Raw genomic sequence first — 23,526 nt, forward strand, 5'->3', positions numbered from 1 at the left:
GAAACACCCTGACCCCCTAAGCCTGCTCAGGGGGTCCCACAAGGACCCCCAAGGCCCCCCCAATTTCTTTTTTTTAAATCACGGGGTACGCGTAGGTACGCGTACCCCGTGAAAAAAAAAAAGGTCTGCTTTTTCCAAATTAGCATCCGGGGGGCCAAATCCCGAGGGCATAATGCAAAAATGTGTGGGGGGCCCAATCCCCCCACATTGCCCCGGGGACTGCCCCCCCCAGGGCAAAGTAATTATGATAGCGGGGGCACACGGCAGAGACGTGTAATAAGGCCACGCCCCTTTTTACACCTCTCTGCAACGGACCCCCCTGGCGCATACTGGAGGTTGCTGGTGGGCTAGTTGACCCCCAGGGACCCCCAGTATGCAAGGAGAATTAGTTCCCCCTCTAGAAAAGCACCAGGGGGCTGCGAAGCAGAGAGGTGTAAAAAGAGGCGTGGCCTCATTACACCTCTCTGCAACGCAGCCCCCTAGCGCATACTGGAGGTTCCTGGTGGGCTACTTGGCCCCCAGGGACTCCCAATATGCAAGGGGAATTAGTTCCCCTCTGCAAACGTGCCAGGGGGCTGCGTTGCAGAGAGGTGTAAAAAGGGGCGTGGCCTCATTACACCTATCTGCAATGCAGCCCCCTGGCGCATACTGGAGTTTCCTGGTGGGCTAGTTGGTCCCCAGGGACTCCCAATATGCAAGGGGAATTAGTTCCCCTCTGCAAACGTGCCAGGGGGCTGCGTTGCAGAGAGGTGTAAAAAGGGGCGTGGCCTCATTACACCTATCTGCAATGCAGCCCCCTGGCGCATACTGGAGTTTCCTGGTGGGCTAGTTGGCCCCCAGGGACTCCCAGTATGCAAGGGGAATTAGTTCCCCCTCTGCAAACGCGCCAGGGGGCTGCATTGCAGAGAGGTGTAATGAGGCCACGCCCCTTTTTACACCTCTTTGCAACGCATCCCCCTGGCGCATACTGGAGGTTCCTGGTGGGCGAGTTGGCCCCCAGGGACCCCCAGTATACAAGGGGACTTAATCCCCCAACTTAGAACACGGTACGGGGCGTGTTTGCACAGTGGTGAAGGTAGGGGGCGGGGCTAGAGGTGATATATATGCAAACATGCCCTGTGGCGCGTTTAAAGTTGGGGAATTCATTCTTCTTCAATTCAGAGGTCCCCTAGGGGTGAACTAGTCCAACAGGTACCTCCAGTAAGCACCACGGAGCTGCGTTGCAGAGTGTTGTAAAAAGGGGGCGTGCCCTCTGAACACCTGTTTGCAACGCAGCTCCCTGGCGCATACTACCTGGTGGACTAGTTGGCTCACAGGGGACCTCAGGATTGAAGAGGAATTAATTCCCCAACCTAAAACGTGCCACAGGGCGTGTTTGCACACATGTTACCTCAGGCCCCACCCCTTCCTTCACTATTGAACAAAATATTCCTGTAAAATCAGCCGAACTACGAATTCTGCTTTACTCACCTGTTATCACAAGAGACGTCAGTGCTGCATCTTTGAGCACACTACTGATCCAGAAAAGTAATTCTAATCATACTTACAGTAACTTGAATTTCCTTCCATAGGCTAACATTGACTGGTTACACTTGAAAATGTTACCAAGTGTGGAGTTTTGGAAGTTTAAAAACTTCCTTAAAAATCTGCTGGACTACGAATTCTGATTTACTCACCTGTTATCAGGAGAGACCTCAGTGCTGCATCTTTCAGCCCACTACTGATCCTGAAAAGTAATTCTAACCGTAGTTACAGTAACTTGAATTTCCTGCCATAGGCTAACATTGACTAGTTTCACTTGGACATTTTTCTGTGTGGAGTTTTGAAACATTAAAAAATTCCTCTAAAATAAACCAAACTACGAATTCCGATTTACTCACCTGTTATCAGGAGAGAACTCAGTGCTGCATCTTTCAGCCCACTACTGATCTTGAAAAGTAATTCTAATCGTAGTTACAGTAACTTGAATTTCCTCCCATAGGATATCATTGCCTGCTATATAAAATATATATAAATTAAAAATATATATAAAAAAATATTACAATGTCAATATTTTTAAAAACATTTATTTTTCAATTCCTTTAAACATATCTAAAAATAAATAATTTAAAATAATGTAGTAAATCAGTATAAAAAAATATAACAATACATTTAAAAATTATCATTTATAAAACCTTTGAAATTCACTGAAAAAACCAAAGGTTTCAGCCACGTTATAGTTAGGAATTAGCATTTAAAAAACCTTAGAAATTCACTGAAAAAAGCATAGGTTTCAGCCACGTTATAGTTAGGAATTAGCATTTAAAAAAAACTTTATGGTTAGCTGGACATTTCACTCATACAAAACCATTGACCGCCGAAGTTCAGATGAGAAAGCGCAGGATGCGGCGAGGGGGTGGGAGGCGTTGGTTCAAGCTCTAAGAGACAACACACTAGAGGAACTAGAAGGGGAGGAGACTGAGGGCCCATCAACTCCATTGACACCCATCGGTCACCCAGCACTGGTACCAGACACGCACACAAAGGGAAGCACGTAAAACTCCTTCGACCAACGCCATAACTACATGCACTAGCACCAGACATAGGCGTAGACACACAGAGGGGGAGGGGGGGGCGCAGACCAGCAAGAGCATTGACATAGTTCAACGACCAATACTAGGAGTGGAGAGGGAAGAGGAGAATAAACACATAAAGCAGAAGGCGGTTGAACCATCCTCCCCCTACACGAACCAGCACACCTAGGAGCATAACAGGACCACGAGAACCGCCGCCCGACCTCCGGGTTGAGGGCTAAATGGCTGTGTATCATATTATGGTGGGGACTGAGCCTGCAACTACGCTGTGCAAACTGTTGATGTGTCAAGTGTATAGCTCTGCAATAAAAAAATTTTACAAAAAAAAATACAAAATACAAAACCATTGAAATTCCCCCGTTATAGTTAGTTCAGCTAACTATAACTCGCACGCCCGCAATGCACTGCTGAAGACGTCACATATTACATCACTCATGACTAACCCTGGGCGTAGTTCGCATAGTAGCGCTACGCGAAGCTACGCGAAGTGCACTTCGCACTACGCGAACTTCACGTAGCACTACGCGAGCTGCGTAGTAGCATGTTCGCACTGTGCAAGATGCATTTTCAATGATTGCACAGTGCGGACAAGCATCCGGCACTGTGCAAGCATTGAAAACGGCATCTTGCACAGTGCGAGCTGTAGTTTTCTGCTGCTCGAGTAGGTTATTACTCGAGCGGCAGCTTTCTCACCGCGAACAGGTAGTTTTTCATTGAGAGCGGTTGCGAGCATGCGCAACCACTCACAATGAGAAACCTGACCTGCTCGCGTTGAGAAACTCGCCGGGATGCCATTTTGCTTGCTCGCGGTCGCGAACATGACGTTCAGGACCGCAAACAAGCAAAAAATGACCGCTGCACTACGCTACGCTGCACTACGCATGTTCGCACTGTGCTACGTGAGCTTGCGTAGTGCGAAGTTGCAAAAACGTCGCAAACTCCGCGAGCGTAGCGTAGTGCTTCGCCCAGGGTTACTCATGACATGGTCAGTGACATCACTCATGAAATCCCATTCCGCCACGAGACCTTTTTGCATTGCATCCGTCATTACTCCACTGCCTGAACAATCAAGTTCATGGTTTTCAAGATACTCGCTTACCTGCTGTATATCGGGAGCGATTGTTGGGATGTTGGCAAGGCATAGATACATTTGCCAGTCGAATGGGCAAGTTTTGCAATAAAAAGATGGTTGCACACAGATTGCATATGTTGTAGATAGAGGCAAGCAGCTGAAAAGTTGTACCATTTTTTTACTGTATTGATGTAGCTTCTCATTGAGGCGTATTCTGTCGGACATAGTTGTTACCACAGGAAGCGCAGCCATTTTTTACAAGCAAAAATAGTAGTAGGATGGCTGCAAAGAGAGCGAGAATTATGGGCACTGTTCCTGTTATTCCAGAGATGATCGAATGAATGAAGTCTGGCACTATACCAAAAACAGTTTGAAAGGCTGTGAGAAGGCCGGAGGAGACCTTGTTAAAAAAGTGTTGCAGAACTTGAGTGTGAGATGTGTTGAAAATTGTGTAACAATTCACAAAGTGTAATGGGAGGTTCGTATTTAAAAGGGACTGTATTTTACTTGAAGTTCGCGCTATCTGCAGTCGATAAATTTATTTTGCAGAAATGAGGGACACTTCTGTTCTGAACAAAAGCGCTTTAGTTCGGTTAGTGTAATGAGATCTGATTTTGAAGTAGGAATTGAAGGCCAAGTTGAAGTTTGGGAGATGTTTTGTGTGGGTGGGAATAGACATTGCCATAGGAAGTTACTCGGTTTGAAACAGCAAGAACATAAGGTATACCAGCTCACATTCCAAAGGAGTGGATGTTATTGAGAAGCAGATAACTGCCATTAGAAAGCTGTGTGAATGTTGGTCTGATTGTGGGAGTTGTAGTGCTTTTAAGAAAGCACACAAGATTAGGGGCTGTAAGCTTAGAAGCGTCGTGCAGTTGGACATTCTTGGATAGTAATGAATGACTGCTATTGTGGTCACACTTTTCACCTGTGAGAAAAACTTCTGTATCCTCTTTAAGACAGCGATATGTAAATGGGATAAACCACTTCTCTTGAATAAACGTGCTACCTTGTATAATCACATACAACATGACAAACAACATGTACACCCAGCAGACACAACGATACTGCCAACGAACCGTGGCTAGCCATTGACACAAACCAAAGATGGCATGGCACCTCTGCCACACATTGCAGACTGCAGGGAGAGATGGGAGCAAAGTATGTGCAAAGGTGGCAAGTGGTTTTCGATTATAAAAGTATACAATGCAAAGTGTTGAGGGGATGTGCCGGACAGACTTGAGTATGCAGAGCACAGACATGTACATGTGAACATACACTGGTGGTCTATTGAGTAAAGTAGACAGTGGACGCAACCACGATAGTACAGTCTGTAGGGAAGATTACGATAACATAGCGCGTACGTGCCCCCTTCTCCCTCAAATCTTTAGCGTAGTGGGCTGGCTCGGTGTATGCAAGGCTATGTAGGGGTATGAATAAAAGGCACGTTTCTGTGGGTGTGGTTTGGTCCAGGAATAGCGAACGTGTCTGCCAGGTCTGCGCAGCTTACACCCCCATGAGGTTGAGCCCGTGAGCGGAGGTGGCTGCGTGAATGATGCTCTCAGCCTACTGGTACTCAGAAACCGTCATGGCCACTGCGACGCATATATGCCCTACAGTTTACCTTTTGCTATCGCATTATGTGAAAGAGGGTCCACCACGTGCCGGCGGAAGCTTCTGGGCCGAGGTCGGCGATGTCCGAAGGTTCCTGAGATCAACGCTGGCTACCGCGACACAGGCACACAGCGGCCACTCTGAGGTCCAGCAGCGAGGAGTGTTCTGTATATTACTAATACAGTAGTCCAACAGGTACCAAAGTGAAACGGTGTCTTGATCCCACAATGGACGATGTTAGAACTGCATCTGAGAGTGGAGATGAAGGTACTCCCTTCGACCAGGTGCAACCAACTTTAGGTCCCAACAGTGGAACGGTGTCTTGATGCCACAATGGATAAAGTCCGATATTACCTGCTGCTTGGTTTTCATAGAACTCCCTCCGTTGAGGTGCATTAGACTCTGTGCTTCCGTAGCTAACTGCTGCACATGATTATTGGGCCTGATTGACTGTAGTCGTGGACTACACCGCGGTACAGCAGGTCCGAACAGTGAAACGGGGTCTTGATTCTATGATTAAGGATGTCAGAAGTTAAAGTGTGTGGTAATTTCTGTGTACCCCCTCTGACCAGGTGCAACCAAGTGTAGGTCCCAACAGTGGAACGGTGTCTTGATTCCACAATGGACGATGTTAGAACTGCATCTGAGAGTGGAGATGAAGGTACTCCCTTCTACCAGGTGCAACCTACTCTAGGTCCCAACAGTGGAACGGTGTCTTGATGCCACAATGGATGATGTCCGATATTACCTGCTACTTGGTTTTACACAACTCCCTCCATTGAGGTGCATCAGACTCTGTGCTTCCGTAGCTAGCTGCTGCACATGATTATTGGGCTTGGCCGACTCCAGTGGCTGGACTGCATCGCAGTACAGCAGGCCTGAACAGTGAAACGGGCTGTTGATTGTATGATTGAGGATGTCAGAAGTTATAGTGTGTGATTATTTCTGTGTACCCCCTCCGATCAGGTGCAACCAACTCTGTGCTTCGGAATACAACGGCATGTGGCTGTGAGGCGTTAATGACCACTGCCCCTGGCCTACACTGCGGTCAGCAGGGCTCACAATTCAGATTGAGTGGTGATAACTACAATGTCTATTGAAATATATACAATATCCTTTTAGTATATTTGCTTGAAGAACTTTTTTTAGATGAGTTATAGGTTTAGTACAATGACCAAATTCTACTTGGTAGTGGCAAAGAACACTGAATAACAATCTACACTGTGGACAGCAGAGATCGTGAATCGAATTGTTTAGATTTACTTATTGCGGAGTTTTCTGTAATTTATGTTGTTGTATTTTGTGAAGAGGAAGTGAGAAAAAAAATTCATGGATGCCTGTGTGACTACTGCGTTTAATTTACACTGCAGACAGCAGTGTTCACAATTCAGATCGAGTCGCTTTTGTAGATGTCGCAGTCCTGTAGGCAAAAGATATTGCTCCAGTGCGCTCTGTCCGCAACACATATACGCGTCATGGCTGGCTCCGCACATGCTTTTTCTTGCATTGTATATTGCAAACTGGGCAGCATAAGTCAACGCCACATGGCTGTGGGCCCTTGCCACTCTTTCTGGCCTACACTGCAGACAGCAGTGTTCACAATTCAGATCGAGTCGCTATTGCAGATGATGCAGTGTTGATGGCAAAAGATATTGCTCCTAGTACGGTCTGCCTGCAGCATGCATCATCGTTGGCTGTGCCCATGCTGAATGCTTTTGATGTGGCTATCTGAGTGCACTGAACTTATGGATCCTTTATGATACAATCTTTTTGTGTATTATTTCAGATCTATTGCCTGTGTCTCAGTATACCACAAGTTGTGGTACTTTTACAATAGAATTTTTCCTGTATTATTTTACATCTAATGTCCGTACCTTACTGCCGCACAAATTATTGACCCTTTTATTATTGAATCTCTGTGTGTGATCCAATGGTTACTGTTATAGTTGATGCTAGCAGCAACCATTCCTTGAGGGTTGGTTTACACTCACCCCACACTCATCCAGGAGAGACGTCACTGGATATGTGACCCTGGTAATAAAAAGGTGTAGAGCGCACGTGCCCGTACCCACTTCCACTATCTATCTGTGTCATTGTGTTCATTATCTATGCATGATACAGCCCCTGGGCGGTACCACATTAGATTGTGCTGTGGACAGCGTATGCAACCATGTTATCTCTGGCAGTGGGGAAAAGTTTGGTTATGTAACTTTTACGTGCATGGCTATCACAGGTGGAAGGCTACTTAATAGACCATGAATATTGATGAAAATGAGTGTTGCATATTGTGTGTAGTGTAAGATATGTGTACATAGCAAAAAGTTTTCAAGAAAGCTCTATAAGCAGGAGAGGTGTGTCTCATCAAATGCTGTAGAGAGAATGAGTAAAATGGATGGTGTTTTCCAACTGCTTCAATGGTAAATGTTATGAAGTAATCAAATACTTTTTTTAAGGTCACATGGCAATTGTGCAGCCAGCGCGCAAGGAGACAGTACCCGACGTGATTTTGAGAAAATATATTTACTACAATATAAGTTTATTATAGTTAGAAATATATAAATGTTTAAAATATTTTAGATTATCGCTTGCTCTCAGTTACACTTTAAAGTTATTTAGATATAGTGTATCCGGCGCGACACTATACACTATATAACGTAACACAGGGCCTGGCATTGTGCACTCATCGCATACGCAATGCGCAGCGGGCTCGACTCTTTATGTACATGACATAACGCGCGGCTTGGTACTGCGTACCCATCGCATATGAAAGTAGCAACTGGTGCGACCCTATACATTCATGACTTAACGCGCGGCTTGGTACTGCCTACCCATCGCATACCAAAGTAGCAGCTGGTGCGACCTCATACGTATATGTTGTTATGCGGGACTCAGTGCCACGAATCCGTCGTATACGAATTGAGCATCATTTATGAGTTTAACAATATGGCAGATAGAATTCAGGTGCTGATAGAGCCTGGTAGACTACCGGTAAGGGACTCAAGTTTTCTCAACAAAAAAATAATGTTATACATATTTTTTTTTAAGATATAAAACATTACATCATTTTTAAAGTAACAAAAAAGGATAATAGAGTTCCAAAATATTAGAAAAAAAATAGAAAAAATATAGGTTTTATAAATATTAAAATATGAAATTAGCTTTTAAAAACACCTTTGAAATTCACTAAAAAACCATAGGTTTCAGGGATGTCATAGTTAGTTGGACATTTGACTCATATAAAACCAGAGAAATTCGCATGTTATAGTTAGTTGAGCTAACTATAACTCGCGCGCCTGCAATGCACTGCTGATGACGTCACATATTACGTCACTCATGACATGATCAGTGACATCACTGATGACATCACTGATGACATCTCAAATGAAATCACTGATGACATCATCCACGTGATAATCTGATGCACATACTGATGCTCTAATATAAACTTTGATAGACCCACTCTGAAATACAGACTACTATTTTGGAAACCATACATACAACAATGCCAGATACTACATACCACCAACTATTTTGTAGGTCTATACACACATCCAGTCACTTATGCATACAGTTACTCATCAATACAGTACTATAATATGCACTCATACACCTATACATACAGTCACACTCCACCACTCATACATAGAGTTACTCACACACCTAGTCAGTCATGCAAAGAATGAATCACATACCCATTTACTCATGTATACAGTTATACACACCAACTCAGTTATTTATACACACACCACATCACTTATTTATGCAGATCCTAACACATACTTACTGTCTTATACAATCACTGATACAAGGCACACTCATTTATACACCCATTCTTCAAATAACTTACTCTTATGTATAGTCATTTATATACTCCAACACTCACATATACTGCCATAAAACATATGTAGATACTCACACATATACCACTGGTACATTCATTCAATCAACAACACACCCATACACACACTAACTCACCCATACAGCCCTTCCCAGAAGCACTTTTGAATCCATACAACCAGAAAGTCACCCACTCAGACATCTATGCACAGAGTCACACCCCTCCCCACCCACCCACACACACACTCAGGCACCCATACAGATACTCAGACAACAAATCAATAACCCATATAGACACTCATGTAGCTACTCACCAACCCATGCAGCCGCTTACACACCAACTGAGAGACCAATACAGATTTTCACACAGTTCAGTCACTAACCCATGCATTCAGTAAAACACGTTCAATTACTCAGTTATAGCATCAGTCACGCACCTACTAAATAATCCATTGAGGCACTTGTAAATCCACTCATTCTTCAATACACCTTGGCATAGATATAAATGAAAAATATTTAAACTTTACAGAAATACACATTCACTGGAAGATGTCATCAGTGATGTCATTTGAGACGTCATCAGTGATGTCATCAGTGATGTCACTGGCCATGTCATGAGTGATGTAATATGTGACGTCATCAGCAGTGCATTGGGGGCGCATGAGTTATAGTTAGCTGAACTAACTATAACAGGCAAATTTCTCTGGTTTTATATGAGTCAAATGTCCAACTAACTATAACATCCCTGAAACCTATGGTTTTTTAGCGAAAAATAAATAAATATATATATATATATATATATTACCTACTGGCGGTCGCCAGTAGGTATATATAGTTAGGATTTTTTCTCTATGGGATTTTTGAAAATTCTATTTCGAATAACTTTGGCGTTTGAGGACGGAATTGGCTGAAATTTTCAGGAAAATGGAACATTTTGTTTTTGAGCAGCCCCTGAAAATTTGGGGGGGTTTCGTCAAGGGGGGGGCCGAGAAAAAAGGGGGGTCCCAAAACGCGTTTTTCCCATGCAATTTTCCATAGGGCGGTTGGACTCACTTTTAGCTCGAACGGCTGAATGGATTTCCACGAAACTTGGCAAAATTGTAGATATTGTTTGCCCGATGTGCCTTCGCTAGGTCTCAATATATGTGCTCCAGTGGATTTTATATATATATTTATATATATCTGTAAGCGCGCCCCGGTTAGCGCCCCGGTTCGCGTACTTGACGCGTAACGGAACTTCGCGAAGCGAAGCTGATTGGCTCTCGGGTGTCTGTCAACATTCTAAACAGTCCGGAGCGGCCACCATCTTGTCTCTCGGTAGGATCGAGAGACAAGAGGAGGCCAAAACAAAGGGGGAAATGACCATAAGGGGGCATAGTAGATCCTCCCTGACCCCCTAGGTTTGATGTGGAGGCTTTAAAAGGGCCCCGCGGGGCAAAAAAAAAATTTGTTTTTTTTGCGTGGGGAGCGCCCGGTACGAGCACCGGGAAGCGGTCCGGGGAGCGTACTATGAGGAAAAAAGAATGATATACTTTTCAAATATTGTATGTTTATTAATTGTTCGTTTTGTTGTTTTTTTGTTGTTTTTTTATTTTTGTGATTGTTTTTCAAAATTTAATAGAACGTCTAACATTTCAGTGAACATAACTTCCAACATTTGAGTGTCCGAAATGTCCTTATTTTGAGTGAACATAACTTGCAACATTTGAGTGTCTGAAATGTCCTCATTTTGAAGGAGGAAATCTACAGATTGTACACATTGTAGTAGTTCATGGTCCTGTGATTCATCCATGAATTCAATGTCATTTGGTTCAATGTTTTCTTGATTGGTCTCTTCAAGGACAATTTCAAATGACACTTTTTGTTCTCCTTCCATTTTGCCTGAAATTTGCATAAAAAATATATATATCAGTAGAGATAGGGCACTGTTGGGATTAATTTAATAGTGAATTTATCTTTGGGCAGTGTATGGTATCAGACTGGTAGTAGAAATATAAAAATGTGTATGTGATGAAACCTTAGTAAATTCATAATTATACAAGACAAAATCCATCCATAACTATAACAGAGAAGTCTATCTAAATCTATAACTATTACAGAGGGATAGTATATAACTATCAGAAAAAGTTTTCCATATAAACTTAAAGTGCACAATATACTTCAGTTTTCAAAATAACATCTTACCTTTTAAAAACAAGTTTAAGTTGTCAGTGAAAATGCTCTTGCAATGTACTTCAGGAAGTAGTAGTCAAAATGGCTGTGTTTCTCTCTCTTTCTTTATATATATTCAGGTACATAACCAATCAAATGTCAGGTAAAAAAAGTACAAAATGAAAGTAACATTTTAATTGGTTGTCAATTCCAACACTTCAGATGTGTTTTGTGAAGTAATTTACCTCAGGGTATTTAGAGAGTTCTACAGGCTAAATGGCTAAATGGAATTCCAATCAAATTTGTGAAAATGGTAGGGATTGGTATGTAGTATGTAGTATGGGCTAATCTATATTTGGTGAAAGTGTCTCCAGTGGTTTTTCTGTGAATTACTTTCCCACCTTTTTTAAGCGAGCGCGTCCCGGTGTGCGCCCCGGTACGCGAACCGGCAGCGTTACGGGAGTCCTCCATTTTGTGTTTCGGTAGAATTGAGATACAAGATGGAGGGCAAATAATGTTCAGAATGGGTAGAAGGGGGCACGGTAGACGTATCCTGACCCCCTAGGTTTTCTGAGGGTGGCTGAGGAGGCCCATATGTGCGAAAAAAACAAACATTTTTTTTTCAAATTTTTGTGCGGTTAGCGTCCGGTGCGCGTACCGGGTAGTGCTCCGGAAAGCGTAAATCATGAAAATTAGTAAAAAAAAAAGTTTGATTTAAAATTTGAGTGATCATAGTTAGGGTAGCTCTGAGAAGAGCTTTTGGGTATGTGGTAGATTTAGGTACTTATAAGTAGTTACCAATACATAGTCTTAAATTCAGGATGAAAACTCTGTTCCCCTCATCTGAGAAGTGAACTCCATCTCCTCTGTAGATATCTTGCATGTAGTAACGCAAGTTATTGTTGTAGATGGAGCCCATTCCATGGTCTCTCATGTAAGCTGAAACAGACTTATTTACATGCTTCCTCGATTTCTCAATTTGTGGACAAAATTGGTTGGACCACCTCCATTTCTGTCTTTGGCATATATTTGAATATACCAAGGCAGTTTGAGGAAAAAGTGCCATAAATTGCTCAAAGGTGTCCTTTAAAAGCATTTCCAGATTGAGGTTGTGTAAATTTCTGTTATCAGCATACCTTTGAGCCCAGTGGATGTAACTATGTCCAACAATCCAGACAGAAAACATGGTGAGAGGAGGTTCTGCTGCAGTCAGATGAAGTGTGGGAATGACATGGCAGTTGAAATAGTAGGAGTATGTAATGAAAAAAACTGTGGAGTTTCTGTGCTAATGATTCAGTAGCAGTGATTGGTGGATTTTGATTGCTGAAAACAGAAAGTTAGGGTGCATGGATGAGTTCTTTGAAAGATGTAATTTGAATGGTCAAGAAAAAATCATTTTATGAAAGATTGCACTGGATACGCAGGTGTACTGAGAGTTCAGAGTTCAATTGAAACATTGTTGTGTAAACATGACAGGTCTTTCAGGAGGTGGTTGCTATGGAAAAAAGGCAGAAAGGGCAGAGGGGGGAAGGGTGTTGATTTGAAAAAAGTGAGGGAAGAGTTTTGATTGGGTGACATGAGAGATATGTGTTATGAATTACAGCATTTCTGTGCCATTGTTGGTTGCAGCCTCTGGAGTGCATACCTTTTGCTCTGCTAAAGAAAAATTGGTGTGTGTCTGAGACTGTTTTGAAACTCATAAAGTATTTGCTAAGGTGAGAAAAGATTCATTTAGTTTAGATAGAGAATAGTATGCTTTAGGGATACATTTATGAAGAAAGTTGTGTATTTAAAATGTTGCTTTGTGTCAAGTGTTTTACAAATAGATTTAGTTTCGTTGAGTTTCATAGCCATGTTAAAAGTGACGCAAAAGTGGCGGAAGGGCCTTAAAAATGCGCTTTCATGTGTGTTAGGGCATTTTAAGTCACTTCCCCATGAATGTGGGTAAATAAGTGATTTACTTGATGTGTTTAAAAACGTTTTTTGAAATCAATTAGGTTTCTTGATATGTACTGCTAGAGTTTCATAGGCTGCTTGAGGCATATTTACAAGGCCTTTGAGTCACTTTGATGCTATTTTCCCCATTTTAATTTAAGACATTTCCCCGTGGTGCAAAGTCTTTGTACATACGCCGCCATGTGTGCTTGGCAAATTTAGACTTTGTTTCTTTGAGTTACATAGCCATGTTAAAAGTGACGCAAAAGTGGTGGAAGGGCCTTAAAAATACGCTTTCATGTGTGTTAGGGCATTTTAAGTCACTTCCTCATGAATGTGGGAAAGTAATTTGTTTTTTTGATGTGTTTAAAAACGTTTTTTGAAATCAATTAGGTTTCTTGATATGTACTGCTAGAGTTTCATAGGCTGCTTGAGGCATATTTACAAGGCCTTTGAGTCACTTTGATGTTATTTTCCGCATTTTAATTTAAGACATTTCCCCGTGGTGCAAAGTCCTTGTAAATACGCCCCCATGTGTGCTTGGCAAATTTAGACTTTGTTTCTTTGAGTTACATAGCCATGTTAAAAGTGACGCAAAAATGGTGCAAGGGCCTCATAAATACACTTTCATGTGTGTTAGGGCATTTTAAGTCACTTCCCCATGAATGTGGGTGAATAAATAGTTTACTTCATGTGTTTAAAAACGTTTCTTGAAGTCAATTAGGTTTCTTGAAATGTACTGCTAGAGTTTCATAGGCTGCTTGGGGCATATTTACAAGGCCTTTGAGTCACTTTGACGTTATCTTCCCCATTTTAATTTAAGTCATTTTCCCGTGGTGCAAGGTCCTTGTAAATACGCCCCCATGTGTGCTTGGCAAATTTAGACTTTGTTTCTTTGAGTTACATGGCCATGTTAAAAGTGACGCAAAAATGGTGCAAGGCACTTAAAAATACGCTTTCATGTGTGTTAGGGCATTTTAAGTCACTTCCCCATGAATGTGGGTGAATAATTAGTTTACTTGATGTGTTTAAAAACGTTTCTTGAAGTCAATTAGGTTTCTTGAAATGTACTGCTAGAGTTTCATAGGCTGCTTGGGGCATATTTACAAGGCCTTTGAGTCACTTTGACGTTATTTTCCCCATTTTAATTTAAGTCATTTCCCCGTGGTGCAAGGTCCTTGTAAATTTGCCCCCATGTGTGCTTGGCAAATTTAAGTACTGACAGGGTGTGCTTCTACATAGGAGCTGTGTTGTGTTTTCAAATTATGACCAGAAAATCGTTTTTAAAAAAAAAGAAATGCTTTATTGTGAGTAATGTACATTGCTCTGTTGCATACAGTCCTCATCTTCTGCGTACTTTTGGATATGCTAGACTACATCTGCACAATGAGATACCTTAGCTGAGGAAACACAGGTGATGTGATTGTGAATTGAGCATAAATATTTGCACGTTTTTTCAATTACATCACCTGTGTTTTCTAACATTACGAATCACATTGTGCAGATGAGGTTTAGGTCTGTCCAGGGAGACAGAGGAGGTCTGGCCTTTGTTCAAGAGTGCAATGGATATTGTGGTAAATAAATAAATAATACCCTATTTTTGACTAGACTTATAGCATAACAGATAGCTCAATAAATAAGAGTCAAGATTCGAGGTAGTAGGAGTTTCTGCAGGTTTATTACAGCATAAGGACAGGATCAGGACAACCTGCATAGGAACAGAATGACAGGGCCCAGCAGGACAACTGGGGCCCAGCAGGGGAAAAGAGGCCCAGCAGCTGCTGGGGCTAGGTCTGGGATGAGCGCGCTAACATTTAATAACAAAACATTGACTTATATACATAGCGCAAACACATAGCATTACATTGCAGTAGGCGTAACAGTAGGTGGAGTAGAAGGCGTGACGCGTAGCAGTCGCGAGAGATAACAGTAAAAAGAGGTGTAACTGGGCGTATACATAGACATGTGATGCAAACGTAACAGAATATGTCATGAATGGGCGGAAACTTTGGAGGGGGCTACCTAAGGAGCCGGGACCTCTAACCTAATGGTGCGCGAAAACTGGCAATGACGTGTTACTAGGAGAAGCTGGGGGCTACGAACTCTGTGCTAGGAGCAGAGACTAAAGTCTGGAGGGTCGGAGCGACATGTACCTAAACCCTATCTGGTATCTAATGTTTAGGGAACATGTTGATATAAACTAGAAGTCATGAGGGGAAAAGCTAACTTGATTCTAAGACTGGACCATGCATTATTCTACATGTAGTGCGTGATGAAGAATACTAAATGACCATTAAATACAGTATTTCTCTAACATGGAGACGAGAAGGCTAGACAATGACGGAAACTATTGATGCAGTTCAGTAGCTTAGGAATGCAGAGGAGGAGGACTGAACTGATAACTGGAACTATAACATACTTTTGGCAGACTCAGAGGCAGAGCCGGGGTGCACCGGGCACTGCAAGGCAGGAAGTAAGTGAAGGGTCGAGGATACAGGTGGGGGCTGTATCGCTCCTCAGCGAGGCTTTCAGGAGACAGGAGCGGAATCTGTGATCCGGGCCCTTTTGAGGCCTGGAAACGGGGACTTTATAATTGAATAACGTGCACACTGAGAAACGTGGCAACATTACTTACATAGGCCTGATATTCGTAGTATTCACGAGGACTGGAAAATAACATACCAGAGGTGGACACAACTGTAATTGCGTCTTTAATCAGAAATGGGGAATAACATATGCATATTGATCATGCACATATAACATATGATGGATGAGGCGTAGGGACACAGAACATGGCAAAATTTACTTTTCCACATTCCCTCCTTGTCACTACGTTTCCATCAGGAAACATCAATATTCATGATACCGTCTATCATTTCATACAGTACCATTTGCTCGTCTCGAATTGTCTTGGAACGGGATTTAGAACAGGGCTTGGGACTGGGAATACAAGAGGTAGCACACATGCTGCAAATCGCAGGGCCACATTGTATACAGAGGCAGCAGCTAAATATGATCGCTACTGCAATACCTAAGAAGGACAGGACTTTCCATCCCCATGCGGAAATTATATTCCAGAACCAACCGGACCATGTCCAGGTGCCTAGATCTTGGTGTAACAGATGGGCAATTTTATGGAGTCTGGTTATAGCTGAATAAACAGACGGCGCGTTATTAGGAATGAAAATGCAACAACTGGATCCGAGAATTCTACAGGCCCCGCCCCTATCGGCCAGTATGACGTCAAGGACGAGACGATTCTGTAAAACGACAATTCTCATAAAGGATTGCTCTTCAGTTAAGTTACCTAGAGCGGAGGCAGTCTCATCTACTACTGCTTCAAGGGTTCTTGTTAACCTACGAATAAGCTTACTATTTACAACTGTACCTAAATAAGGGAAAACACCTTTATCTATATCAATGAATTGCTCTGCGGCAGTTTCAGTATAATCGACAATCGGGAGATTTCTCTTGTGTCTAGTGTGTACTAAGAAAGAATTCCTATGATAGTCAGGTGGGGCTAGAAAAACAGGTGGCAGTAGGAAAGCAATGTAACAGGTTCCCTCCCAATCGAGGGGCAGACGGACATATGCAGTTTGACCACAAATAAAATAAGAATGACGTGAAGCTTTGAAAATAGATTTCCCACTGTCACTATACTGGATAACAGTAGTACATTCACTATGACCTATGTGTACAGAACCATAACTACGGACACATAATTCGCCTTTGACTGGTAGTACTGAAATAGCGGATGAGTCTGGAGTAGTATCAGACTGAACATTCAGAACCATGAAATTCGACGAATAATTTCCTAAATTATATACTTCGTTTTCTAAATCTAAACCTGTTCTGTGGGGGAAACCTTGCTTGTCTGGGAAACATGTACTGTTAAGAAAAGACATATCTGTTGAGGATGACGTTAACGTGGACCATGCTCCACACGAACCATTGTGTGAGAATGGATAAGGAAAGAGTGGCAGAACTCCCTTCGGTGTCTGGAAAGGGGGGAGTCGACCACACACCCAACAATTAGTGGCATTGCTGGTCTGGTGTGAATAATGTAACATACGGATAAATGTGTTATTACGCATGGCGAGGCGGTATGCATATTCGTGAGGAGGCAGATCACTAAACGTGTGCTCTACTGTAGCATGAGCAGACATATTTACATGAGGAACTGAAAAACACAGATAGAAAGCATAGCTGGTGCAGGAAATCATTATGCTGATGAATAATACGAAACTCAGAAAAACGATACATTTGATTGAACTTTGACTGACTCTCTCACTATGGGGGTCTATTTTATACATGTCAGAAACAGTCTAACCGTTTCACCTAGGGGAGGACTTATACAATCAAACTGGCTGACTTATTAGACCTGAGCTTTAACTTATACTCCTGTTGCGGAGTTTTCTCTAACAAGGGAGGGGTTGTAATAATGTCTTGTGCGGGACAGTCCTTTAAAACAATGTTCTGGCAATCCTTCGAATCCTGGGAAATGTTCTCGGAAATGCTTTTGAAGACTGGTTTCGGTCCTTTGAAAAGTTTTACATGAGAAAGGTGGACCCACCCCTTCCTGCCTTCCAACTTGACGGCAGTCCGGGTGGTCAAGAGGACCTGACGTGGCTCCTTCCAACGTGGTTCCAGCGGACTTGATCTGTCAAAATTTCTGATCATCACTAGGGAGCCTGGAACGATCTCGTGCGGTGCCACCTCGGTATTGTCTGGAAATGCGGCGGCAACCTGTGAACGACATGAGTTGAGGGCAGACATCAAGGAAGCTAGGTAATCTGTCAACATATTACATGAAACATCGGTAATACTTCGGGGTCTAGGAGTACCCCACATATTAGGGGGGCGGCCGAAAACGACCTCATACGGGGACAGACCTGATCTGGAATGTGCGACCATGCGCATGTAAAACAGAGCGACTGGCAAAGCTACTAACCAGTCCACACCCTTGTCTTTACAGACTTTTGCTATACGGATTTTCAGAGTCTGATTATGCCTTTCGACTAGTCCAGCTGCTTCTGGATGGCGTACACAATGGAACTTCCACTGGTACCCTAACAACAGGGAAACGTGTTTCATGAGTTCAGATGAGAATGGCTGGCCGTTATCAGAATATACGACTCTAGGGAGTCCATATCTAGGGAAGAATTCACGAACCAACTGCTTGGCAGTGGTCGCGGCTGTGTAATCTGGGACTGGATATGCTTCTGTCCATCTGGACAAGGCGCATACAACTACAAGGACATACTTGAAACCTCGACATCGCTCCATTTGAATATAATCCATCTGGAGGACCTCAAAAGGGTGGTCAGGGGGCTGGAAACCACCTTGTTCCACCGGGACACTTTTACCTGGATTAAACTGACAACATATCATACAGGTACGGACTTTCTGCTTGGCTGCAGCTCGTAAATGCTTGTTGAACCAAATGTTCTGGATACTGTCTAACATAGCTTTTTCTCCTAAGTGTGCTGGACTATGTGCGGTATTGATAATGACTTGAACCATAGAATCGGGGAGAAACCATGTGGCTCTACCCTTCGTTAACCATCCTTGATCTGTCTGGACCCCTCCTTGTACAGACCATTTCTTGATTTCATCAGGAGTAGCATGTAACTGGATATCTATGACATCTTGAGTAGGGTCCTTAACTGTCATGCATGTAATCGGATCTGGAGTATGTGTCAGATTAACTGGAATGTCTGGAGTCTGTGCTGTAAGCTTGGCTGTACGGTCTGCTAAATCATTACCTTGGGAAATAATGTCAGTAACTTTCGTATGTGCTTTGCACTTCATGATAGCAATAGATGTCGGTAAATGTATGGCATCTAACAGGGCTTGAATAAGGAGACCATGCTGAATCTTGGTTCCATGAGAAGTCATAAAACCTCTCTCCTGCCAGAGCACTCCGAAGTCGTGTACAACTCCGAATGCGTAACGTGAATCTGTGTAAACATTAACCTTCAGGTTCTTGGCATGTATACAGGCTTGTGTCAGAGCGACTAGCTCTGCTGCTTGAGCGGACAGGGTATCAATACGGTGTGTTTCAATAACTTCAGTGTCAGTAGTCACTGCATACGCGGCGACTAGTTCTCCTGTACTAGTTCTCATACATGAACCATCCACATAAAGTGTCAGGTCAGGATCTGGTAACGGAATATCTGTCAGGTCTTGTCTTGGCTTTGTCGTAATGTTAACTACTTCCACACAATCATGTGTGTCTGGATTTGAACTAACTGATGGTAACAGTGTAGCAGGATTCAGGACGTTGCAGCGTCTAATTTCTATGTGTGGCTGGAACAGTGTCAATTCATAACCTGTTAAACGTGCAATTGTCAGGTGCTGAGTTTGTGTTCGGTTTAAAAGAACTTCTACTGAATGTGGAACTTGTACTGTCAAGGAATGTCCTAAAACTATAGAATCACTTTGTCTGATAGCTAGTGCTGTGGCTGCAACTGACTTGAGGCACGCAGGCAACGCCTGGGCGACTGGATCTAATGTGCTCGAAAAATAAGCACAGGGCTTGTATTGACCTGCTTGATCTTGTGTAAGAACAGATAATGCTGTACCTTCGCGTTCTGTAACGAAAAGTGTAAAAGGCTTACTGTAGTTCGGTGTAGCTAGAACTGGAGCTTGACATAGGGCTTTCTTTAACTCGTTGAAACTAAGTGTATGGTCAGATGTCCAAGGGAGGACAGTCGATACGGCTGCCTCCTGTGTCGTTAACTGTATCAGTGGCTTGGCTAGGAATGCATACTGGGGAATCCATTGTCTACAATAAGAAGTAAGGCCGATAAAGGCACGTACCTCCTTCTGGGTTCTGGGCTGGGGAAGACTCGCTATTAACTGGATACGGTCGGGTGTCAACTGCCTACCCCTCTTGGACAGCAAGTGTCCTAAGTATACCACTTGCTGGACACAGAATTGAAGCTTCGAAGGTGACACCTTGTGCCCCATCTCGGCTAGAAAATACAGAACCGTAAGTGATGCTCGCTCGCAAGCACGTTCAGAACGGGCTGTGACCAGTAGATCATCGACATACTGGAGCAGGGCAGTGTCAGTTGGCATGTGAATGTTGTCTAGTTGTCTCTTGAGTGCTTGACTGTAAATACTAGGGCTTTCTGTGAAACCTTGAGGAGCGCGTGTAAACATATAGCTCCTTCCATTTAAACAAAATCCGAAAAGAAACTGGCTGTCTGGATGAATTGGAACACTAAAAAATGCATTCTTGAGGTCAATAACAGTGAAAAACATGGCTTCGGAATCAATGGCTGTTAACAGGGAAGAAATGTCTGGAACAACTGGGTACTGAGGAATAATACATTTATTAAGCTCTCGTAAATCAATCACTAATCGATATACTGGGGGTGCATTCGGATCAGTACGTTTCATGACTGGAATGATCGGAGAATTACACACGTTGGAGTCAGTTTCTACAACTACTCCTTGAGCCATGAGCTCGTCAATAATTTTGGATAAGGCTGCTACAGCCTCAGGTGGCAATCTGTACTGCCTGATTCGTGGTAACACTACACCTGGTTTGAGAGTCACACGATAGGGTGTGATTTGCATGTAACCTACATCAGTTGGACCTTGCGCCCATAAATGCTGCGGAACATTAGACAATCTTGAATCGAAATCTCGTAATACATAGTGACCCTTGAAGTCACGTAGGAACAGACGTATTCCCTCTGGGGAACAGCAAATAACTGCACCTAACTCTTTCAGTGTCTTAATACCTAATAGATTTTCTGGACATGACTTAGTAAGTAACAGATCAGTAGTGCGGGACAATGGACCTACTTCTAGAGTAACTGGCTTAGATATTTCATTAACTATGGGTTTTCCTGAAAATCCAAGGGAAACATTTCTTGAGCCTGAGAGCGGAGCCCCTGGAACTTCGGCGTGACTAATTGTGGTCCTACTTGCCCCTGTATCGATCAAAAACTTTCTGTCTTTCCCTAATACTTGACTATGAACATAGGGACCTTCTTGGTCTACAGGTATCTCGATGAGAGGCAAGCCTACCTCCCTCTCTAGGCTGTTTCATGAATATGACTGATACTCTGGATACTCGGACTGTGCATACTGGTACATCTGCTGTGTAACATGCTGTGTTGCAGCGATAGGCTGCGGTGCGGAAACTGTCTGTTGTGCATTCTGTGACTGAGGAGTCTGTGAAACTTGTTCTTGTCTCGGCGGACGTGGTCTTTCTTTAGTCTTACCAGTAACTATGTTGTGTTTCAGAACTGCACACTCGTTTATAAAATGACCTGGCTGTTTACAATAATTGCAGTTCCCTTTAACGGGAGCTGCAGGGTGACTGGCTTGATTCGGACCTCTCTTCTGACTGTCTTGAGGAATAGATTGTGCAACTAGCACTTTCATTTTCGTGTCTTTCATACGTTTTCTTTCGTGTTCTTGCTCTTCTCTAATTCTATTCTGGTGATACTGAAGCATCTGGAGCATCTGGGACGGAGTATTTGCTTGCCAGGTGCTTTCGACTTTCAAAACTCGGTTTTTAATTTGTGGACTTGAATTCTCGACTAATTTGGTAACGAAAAGATGAGGGTATGACTCACTACTTGTCTTGAGACCACTGTTAATACTGAAACATTTCTCAAATCTAGAATAAAAATCACTAATATCCTCTTCTTGTTTCTGTTTACAGGCTGAGATTGCATCCCAGTCTTCTTTCCTAGTTGTCAATAATCTGGGTAAAACTTGAATCAATAATTCTGGTAAATCTTTACATTTATCTCCAAGACCGGTACCTGGTACTCGTGCCTTGTCTTCAGCTTCTAGAGCTGTCCAATCGATCTTTTTCTCTCCCACCTCCCATTCTTTTTCCTTTAACTTTTCATACACCCCTGCGGGTAGCAGGACCTTTAACATTTTAATGATATCTGGGTAAGTGTATTCTCCCATACGGAGCATGTCTTTTAATTCTCTATGGAACCCTGCTGGATCTTTGTCATGACAGGGGATTAATTTCTTCATTTCAAGAAGTTCCATCTTTGATATTGGAGTGTATACAAACACTCGTTGCATTACGCCACCCGCCCCTTGGACTGGGTGGACTTCTCGTAGCGGATTCTGTCTGTCTATGTAGAATGGTTTACTTTCTGGGGGTGAGACATGAACAAAATCCGGGTTCAGGAACGTTCTATACTTGTGGCGCTGTTCTAGAATGACACTAATTAAATCGGTACCTAGACCTCTCCATCTGTACTGGAGTAACTCGTTCAGGATATCGTGTAACGGGCCTGGATCAGAATGTTGACCCTCATACAGGGTAATGAGGTGCTGGATCATATACATACCCACCAGTCGTTGCTCGGCTGGGGGCAGTTTCAGAAACATTTGTGCCACTATTTCGTCTGGAAAAGTGGTAGAATCAGTAATCCATCGGACTGCTGATCGGGCTAGTTCTTGTTCGTGCATGGTACTTAATTCGCTATATCCGACTCGTGATTTCAGAATGTGATCGGTAGCTTGAAATACTTGCTCTAAAGAGCCTCGTTCTGGTGCTGGATGATGAAAAATAGACTTAGGTTCTGGACGTAAATGGCGATCTGGAAATCTGGATTTTCCTACATACGCTATTCTGGCGGGATTCTCGTCTTCCTCTTCAGGATCAGAGATACTTTCTTTCTCGCTTACTTGTGCTGCTTTACGCTGTTCGTGTAACCTTATTATTTCTTTACGAATTTTCTTGTACATACTTTCCATGGCACTAATGGTCTTGTGCTTACCCTCGGCTATATTATCACTCCACCTTGTTAGGATTCTCATTTCGGCGGGATCTTTAGACGGGTAATCTTGTTCTCTTATTAAACAATTGATCAGGAACTTTAATATCATGAGCTGAATCTCGGCTTTCCTTTGAGACATAATTTCGCCAATACTTTCTGGATCATCCCCTGTACGGATGAAACGATATATTCTGTCTAGATCTTCTTTCATATTTGGTAAGGTGACTAGATACTCGGTCACCCTTCTTACGCGTACGGAATATAAAACCATATTATACTCGCCTGGGACTGTGTCATAGACACATTCGGCAAGGGCTTGCCTGATTTCTGTAACAGACTTATTACTTTTAGGAGTACGCTGTGATGCTTGAGCATGTAATTCGAGTGCTGATAAACGCTTGTGTGGCGGTGGGGTTTGAGGAGGACCTCCTCCTGCGGCCCCTATACTAGAATCGTCGACTGACATTCTTCGTGCTTGCAGGGTCGGTAATTGTAACGTGGGCTGAACTTGTATGGCAGGCTGACCCGGGGGTACCGTAACAGGTACTCCGGTGTCTGGAGGAACGGGAAGTGC

At 43.1% G+C, this 23,526-nt stretch overlaps 1 long non-coding RNA gene across 1 annotated transcript in view; it reads right to left on the reverse strand.

Annotated features, from left to right (window-relative positions):
• LOC144807780 (uncharacterized) overlaps positions 1 to 23,526 on the reverse strand; it is a 185,279-nt gene that overhangs the window by 43,337 nt on the left and 118,416 nt on the right. The window lies entirely within an intron of this gene.

Source organism: Lissotriton helveticus, chromosome 1_2 (assembly GCF_964261635.1).
Source record: "Lissotriton helveticus chromosome 1_2, aLisHel1.1, whole genome shotgun sequence".
Taxonomy (NCBI): Eukaryota; Metazoa; Chordata; class Amphibia; order Caudata; family Salamandridae; genus Lissotriton; species Lissotriton helveticus.